The sequence below is a fragment of the Gracilinanus agilis genome, chromosome 3, assembly GCF_016433145.1.
Source record: "Gracilinanus agilis isolate LMUSP501 chromosome 3, AgileGrace, whole genome shotgun sequence".
NCBI classification, from domain to species: domain Eukaryota; kingdom Metazoa; phylum Chordata; class Mammalia; order Didelphimorphia; family Didelphidae; genus Gracilinanus; species Gracilinanus agilis.
In genome coordinates this window covers 131,760,924-131,767,268 of record NC_058132.1, presented here as the reverse complement: position 1 = coordinate 131,767,268, position 6,345 = coordinate 131,760,924, and positions in this window count along the sequence as shown.

The window sequence follows — 6,345 nt, the reverse complement described above, 5'->3', positions numbered from 1 at the left end:
ATGTTTATACACAATTAATTTACTAACTGAGACAAAGTTTTCTAAAATCATAGTTACATTTACTACCTAAAAGATTATATGTGATCATTTGGTTTATGATTAACTATATAAAGCAGTAAAAACAAGTTGATTTTTTATTTGTCTTAGCTTTGTGTTTACTTTTTCTTTTTAAAGACTCAAAACATCCTGTTTTTTCCTGCAGCTTGTACAAAATAACTTCATTTGAAACCTTAAAATATCTCTTGGAGGAGCTAACTAAATTAGATGATCATGAACTTATAAAAGGAAGGTAACCCCTGTGGGTTCAGAAAGGCAGGTGCCTATAGAGAAGTTAGTGAAGAAGAAATGGAAATATTAAAACAGAGAGGAAAGGAGGCTCTACATTAATTATGGGAGGGGTTCCACCACTGAATATTCCTTTTGGTGAAGAAAGATCATCTATGACAATGATGGCTAACCTATGGCACAGGTGCCAAAGAACATTCTCTGTGGGCACATGAACAACCTCCCTTAAGGGGGGTAAAGGTGGCAGGACATGTCTGGCACTCAATCGGGGAAGGAGGTAGAGGTATGTTATGTGGTCTCTAGAGGGGTCAGGCATGGCACTTTGTCTGTGGATGAGTTGGGGACAGACCTGTAATCTATCTCTAAAAGGTTCAATTACTGGTCTATGAAGTGAGATGATGAACTAATAATAGGTGAGACCTATGGGATTTGAAGCTTGAAAAATCTATATGTTTTACATTGGGAAGGGGAAGAAGAAACTATGGGGATCACTGGCACCTGGAGAGCAAAAACAACCAAAAACATGTGATCATGTCAATGAATGCAGAAAAAAACTTTGCATACATATTTCTGCTAAAAACCATACAAAATATAGGCATAGAGAAACTTTTAAAAAATATCATAGAAAGTATCTAAAACCAAAAGTGAGTATAATATATAATGAGGATATACCAAAACCTTTTCTGGAAAATATGGGACTGAAACAAGGATGGCCAATCTCCCCACTATTATTTGATATAGTTCTAGAAATACTAGCAACAGCAGTAGACAAGAAAGAGAAATTAAAGGGGGAAAAAGAGGTGAAGAGGAGACAAAACTATCCCTGATGATGGGATAGTGGTTTACTTGGAAAATCCTAGATATTAAGACAATAGCTTCAACAAAGTCAAAGTTGTAAGAGGGAAATTTAGGTATTTTATAGATATGTATTTAAAGTGTGGCTGCCAGGAATCAACAATTCAAGTTGATTCCATAATTAAATCAGACCTAAGGCTAAGTCAGCATCATCAGATTAAGGCACTTTATTTACAACTAGGAAGGTAAAAGTATAGGAATAAAGAGAAAAGAAGAGGCTAGTCCAGGCCTAGGAATGCCTGGACTAGAGATAAGTTTAAAAGGCTAAATAAATTAGGCTGCAAGCCTCAAGGCCTAGCAACCAGATAGGCTAATGCCTACTTAAGGCAGAGTTTGGAAGCAGCCAAGGTAGGCCAAGGAAGTCAGCCTAACTTACCCACATGACAATACAGAGTAGAAGCTGTCTGTGGTCTCAGGAGAACCTTCAGCACCAAGTTCAGAGCTGGAACTGCCTCCACAGGAAGTAACTAACTTACTTAAAGAGATAGTGTCCTTTGTCACTTCCCGTGGGTCCACCTCTAATTCAAGTGGACAAATGGCAGTCTCTACACTGATTTGGACTGCCCAAAGGGCAGTCCCTTGTTATAGATTTGCTACTTATTGTCACGTGTGGGTAACTTGTCTCCCCTCCCCACTAAGGAAGGTGAGGAATTACATCATTTCTATGCCTAGGTTAAGTAAGAGTTTAGCTATGAATGACTAGAGCTAATTCTATTTACACAAATTATACAAACAAATCCTCAAAAATTAATAACATTTCTATATAAAAATAATGAAAAAATAAACAATAAGAAATATTATCAATCTTATTCCACATAATTACAAAATGTATCAAATATGTGGAGATAAACATACAAAAGACTTGTTTACATTCAGTTGCAAAGTGCTCCTTAAAGAACAATTTAAATATCTGAAGAAATATTCAGTGCTCATGGCTAGGTTTTGCCAATATAATAAAAATGACAATACTACCAAAATTAGTTACAATTTTAATGGTATGTCAATCAAAATCTAAGGGGACACTTTACAACAGTTAATAAAATAATAAAATTCCTATGTAAAAACAAAAAATCTAGAATATCAGGGGAATAATGAAAAGAAGTAGGGATAAGGAGTATGGTCCCTGGTCATAGTTTCAGGGTCACAATGAGCGTATGCATTTATGGCTGCAGGGGAACAAGGTAACTTTTTGGATAAATACCTTAGTGTGAACCGAGAAAGCTATTATCACAACACTTCTTGAATCATATCATCTTAGAAGCATCAAAAAGTTGCAGATCCCCAGAACTAGTTCTAAAAATAGCAACACATGAAAACTAAAGCTTAGGATAGTGCCCTTCCCACCTTAGGAATGGAGTCAAATTTCAACATAAAGTTAAAAGTCAAAAAATAGTCATAGGAAATGATCAAACAACTTAAAAAGAACCTGACCATAAAAAAATTCAGTGGTTACAGAGAAGATGAATACACAATTCAGAAAAGAATGATGTAGAAACAACTGTAAAAAATTGTACACACATTCAACAAGAATTTCAGGAAGAAGGTTCAAAAAAGAATTTTGAAAATCAAATAACAGAGGCAGAGAAATTTTGAAAAGAGAATGAAAATGATGTAAGAAAATTATGAACAGAGAGTCAATCATTTGCCAAAAAAAGACACAAAAAATACTGAAGTAAATGACATCTTAAAAAATAGAATTGGCCAAATGGAGGTAGAAAAATGAAGGGAAGACTTCCATAAAAATGAGAATTGGCCAAATGGAAAAGAAAAATGAAAATTCACTAGGAATTTGGCAACTGAAAGCTAATGACTCCCTGATACATCAATATCAACAACAACAACAAGAAGATGAAGCCAAAAGAATGAAAAAAATGGACGAAAATATGAAATATCTCATGAGACAAATAACTGGCCTAGAAAATGGATTGAGGAAAAATCATTTGAGAATTTTTTATTACTTGAAACCATGACCATGAAAGAGAAGAAAAAAAAGCCTTAACACCATATTTCACAACGTTACAAAGGAAAACTACTCTATTATCCTAGATACAAAGAGTAATATAAATTTTAAAGACTTCGTATCGAAGCACTTTTCAGAGGAAATTGAAGTAATTTGTCATATGAAACATGCTCTAAATCACTATTTTATATATTTTATTTATTTTAATTTTTTCCAGACCACATGTTTAAACAATTTTTAATATTTTTTATATATTTTACAATCCATATTCTCTCTATCTCTCCTCTTTCCAGGGTAGCAAGTAATATTATATAGGTTATATATGTATTATCATATAATGAAAATTTTCTTGTTTGTTATATTGGAAATGAAGACAAATCACTTAAAGTAGAGAAAAATTCATAGAGGAAATAAAATGAAGAATAATGTACTTCAAACTGCATTCAGTCTCCATCAATTCCTTCTATAGTGGTGTATAGCCTTTTTGTGATGAGTCCATTGGAGTTGCCATGGATCTTTACATTGCTGGTAATTAGTAGCCATTCATAACTGATCATCATATACTGTTGTGATTACTGTGTTCAATGTTCTAGTTCTGCTCCCTTAATTTTGCATCACTTCATTTAGCCTTGTTTGTCATTTCTTATGGTGCAATAGTATTCCTTTACAAGCATATGCCATAAGTTATTCAGTCATTCTCAAATTGATGTACATACCTTTAGTTTCCAGTTCTTTGCCACCACAAAAAGAGTTACTATCAATATTTTTGTAAAAGTAGGTCCTTTCCCCCTATCTTTGATCTCTCTGGAATGCAGATCTTGTAGTGAGATTGCTGGATCAAAGAGTATTCCAGTTTTATGGCCCTTTGGGCATGGCTCCAAATTGCACTCCAGAAGGGTTGTTATCAGTTCACAGCTCTACCAACAGTGTATTAATGTCTCAGTTTTTCCACATTTCCTCCAACATTTATCATTTTCCTTTTTTGTTATATTAGCCAGTCTGATAGGTATGAGGTAATACTTCAAAGTTGTTTGAATATACATTTCTTTAATAATGATTTGGGCTGTTTTTTTATATGATCAATCAGAGAGTTTTAATTCCTTCAACTGAGAATTGTCTGTTCATATATTTTTATCATTTGTCAAGTGGGAAATGCTTTGTGTTCTTATAAATTTGATTCAGTTCTCTATACATTTGAAAAATGAGGCATTTGTCAGAGACACGTAAAATTTTTTTCCAGTTTATTGTTTCCCTTCCAATCTTGGTTGCTTTGATTTTAGAATACTATTGATTAGAGAAATACAAATAAAAATAATCTTGAGGTGCCACTTTATACCTATCAAATTTGCTAGCCTGACAGAAAAGTAAAATAACAAATGCTGGATGGGATATGGAAATATTGGAACACTACTACACTGTTGGTGGAGTTGTGAACTGGTTCTGCCATTCTGGAGAACAACTTGGAACTATAGCCAAAAGGCTATAAAACTACGTATAGCTGTTGATTGAACAATACATTACTAAATCTGTAACTCAGAGATTTTTTAAAAATGAAAAGTACTTATACTTTTGAAAATATTTATAGAAGTTTGTCATGGCAAAAAATTAGAAATTGAGGGTATTCCAGCCAATTAGGGAATAACTGAAGAAATTATACTATATGATTGTGATGAAATACTATAAAAATTATAAGCAAGATGGTTTCAGGAAAACCTGGGAAGACTTAAATGAACTGATGCAAAGTGAAGTAAACAGAACAACGAAAACATTGTACACAGTAACAGCAATATTGTATGATGACTATGAATGGCAGCTATTCTGATCAATACAATGATCCAAGACAATGTCAAAGGATTTATGATGAAAAGTGCTATCTTCCAGAGAGAGAAATGATGGAGGTTGAGTACAGGTTTAAGCAAAATTGTTTTTTTACTTTATTTTTCTTTCTTTATATTTTGCAACATAACTGATGTGGAAATAAATTTTACATAGTTTCACATATATAATTGATATCAAATTTCTTATTTTCTCTATGCATGGGGGTGTTAGGGGAGGGAAGGAGAGAATTCAGAACGATTTTTTAAAAAAATTAATGTTTAAAATAAATAATGAATTGGATTTTTAAAAAAGAAATAAAAGGGGCATCAGTTTGGGAATAGCTAAAAATTGTGGTACATAAATGTACTAGAATATTAATGTGCTATATAAAATGATGGGTGATAAACATAGAGAAGTATGGAAAGATCTATATGAACTGATCTGAAGTGAAAAAAGTGGAGGCAAGAAAACAATATACCGAGTAACCAACAATGTAAATTAAAAGAACAATTACATACCAAAGAATCAAATGTAAATATAACCAATTATAAAGATCAAACAGGTCTGGGATGAAGAGATATGAAAAAAACATCTCCAACTTACTTCTTCATGTAAGTGGGAGGTCCATTGATTTTACATGTTGCATATGTTTTCAGAATTTTTAAATGTATCTTCAGGTGTGGAATGACTACCTGGGAGAAGAAGGGGATGTGATATAACAGAAAACATCAATAAAAACATTTTTTAAATTATTTATTTAGTTAGTACTAGTGTTATAGCATAGATACCTTGATATTCCAGGACATTCCTCATTCTGCTACTTTTAAATTTTTCATTGAGGAGCTCAGAAACTGAATGGGTTGGGCTTCTTATGTATATATGAATAGAATAATAAGCAGGAGAACACCAGATACAGGTAAGAATTTGGTACTAAAAAAGTCCTGGGGGTGGGGGGGCAGCTGGGTAGCTCAGTGGATTGAGAGTCAGGCCTAGAGACAGGAGGTCCTAGGTTCAAAGCTGGCCTCAGACACTTCCCAGCTGTGTGACCCTGGGCAAGTCACTTGACCCCCATTGCCCACCCTTATCACTCTTCCACCTATGAGCCAATACACAGAAGTTAAGGGTTTAAAAAAAAAAGTCCTGGCAATGATTATGAACCTTTTTAGTTTGCCTGGAAGGAGGATTCTTTGTATATTTCAAATATTGGACCCATTATTAAGCCACATTACATGTCATACCTTCTGTTTTGGTCAAAGTAAATTATAATTTCTCAAAAGAATGTTTTAAAATGTTAATTTTTGAGTCACTTTAATTAAATGAACTTGTCTCTATCTCCTTCCATACCTCTCTCTCTTCTTTGTACCCCTCCTCCTTTTATTTCTTTACTTCATTTTCTTCTTCCTCTCCTCTACCTCTCCCTCTCCCTT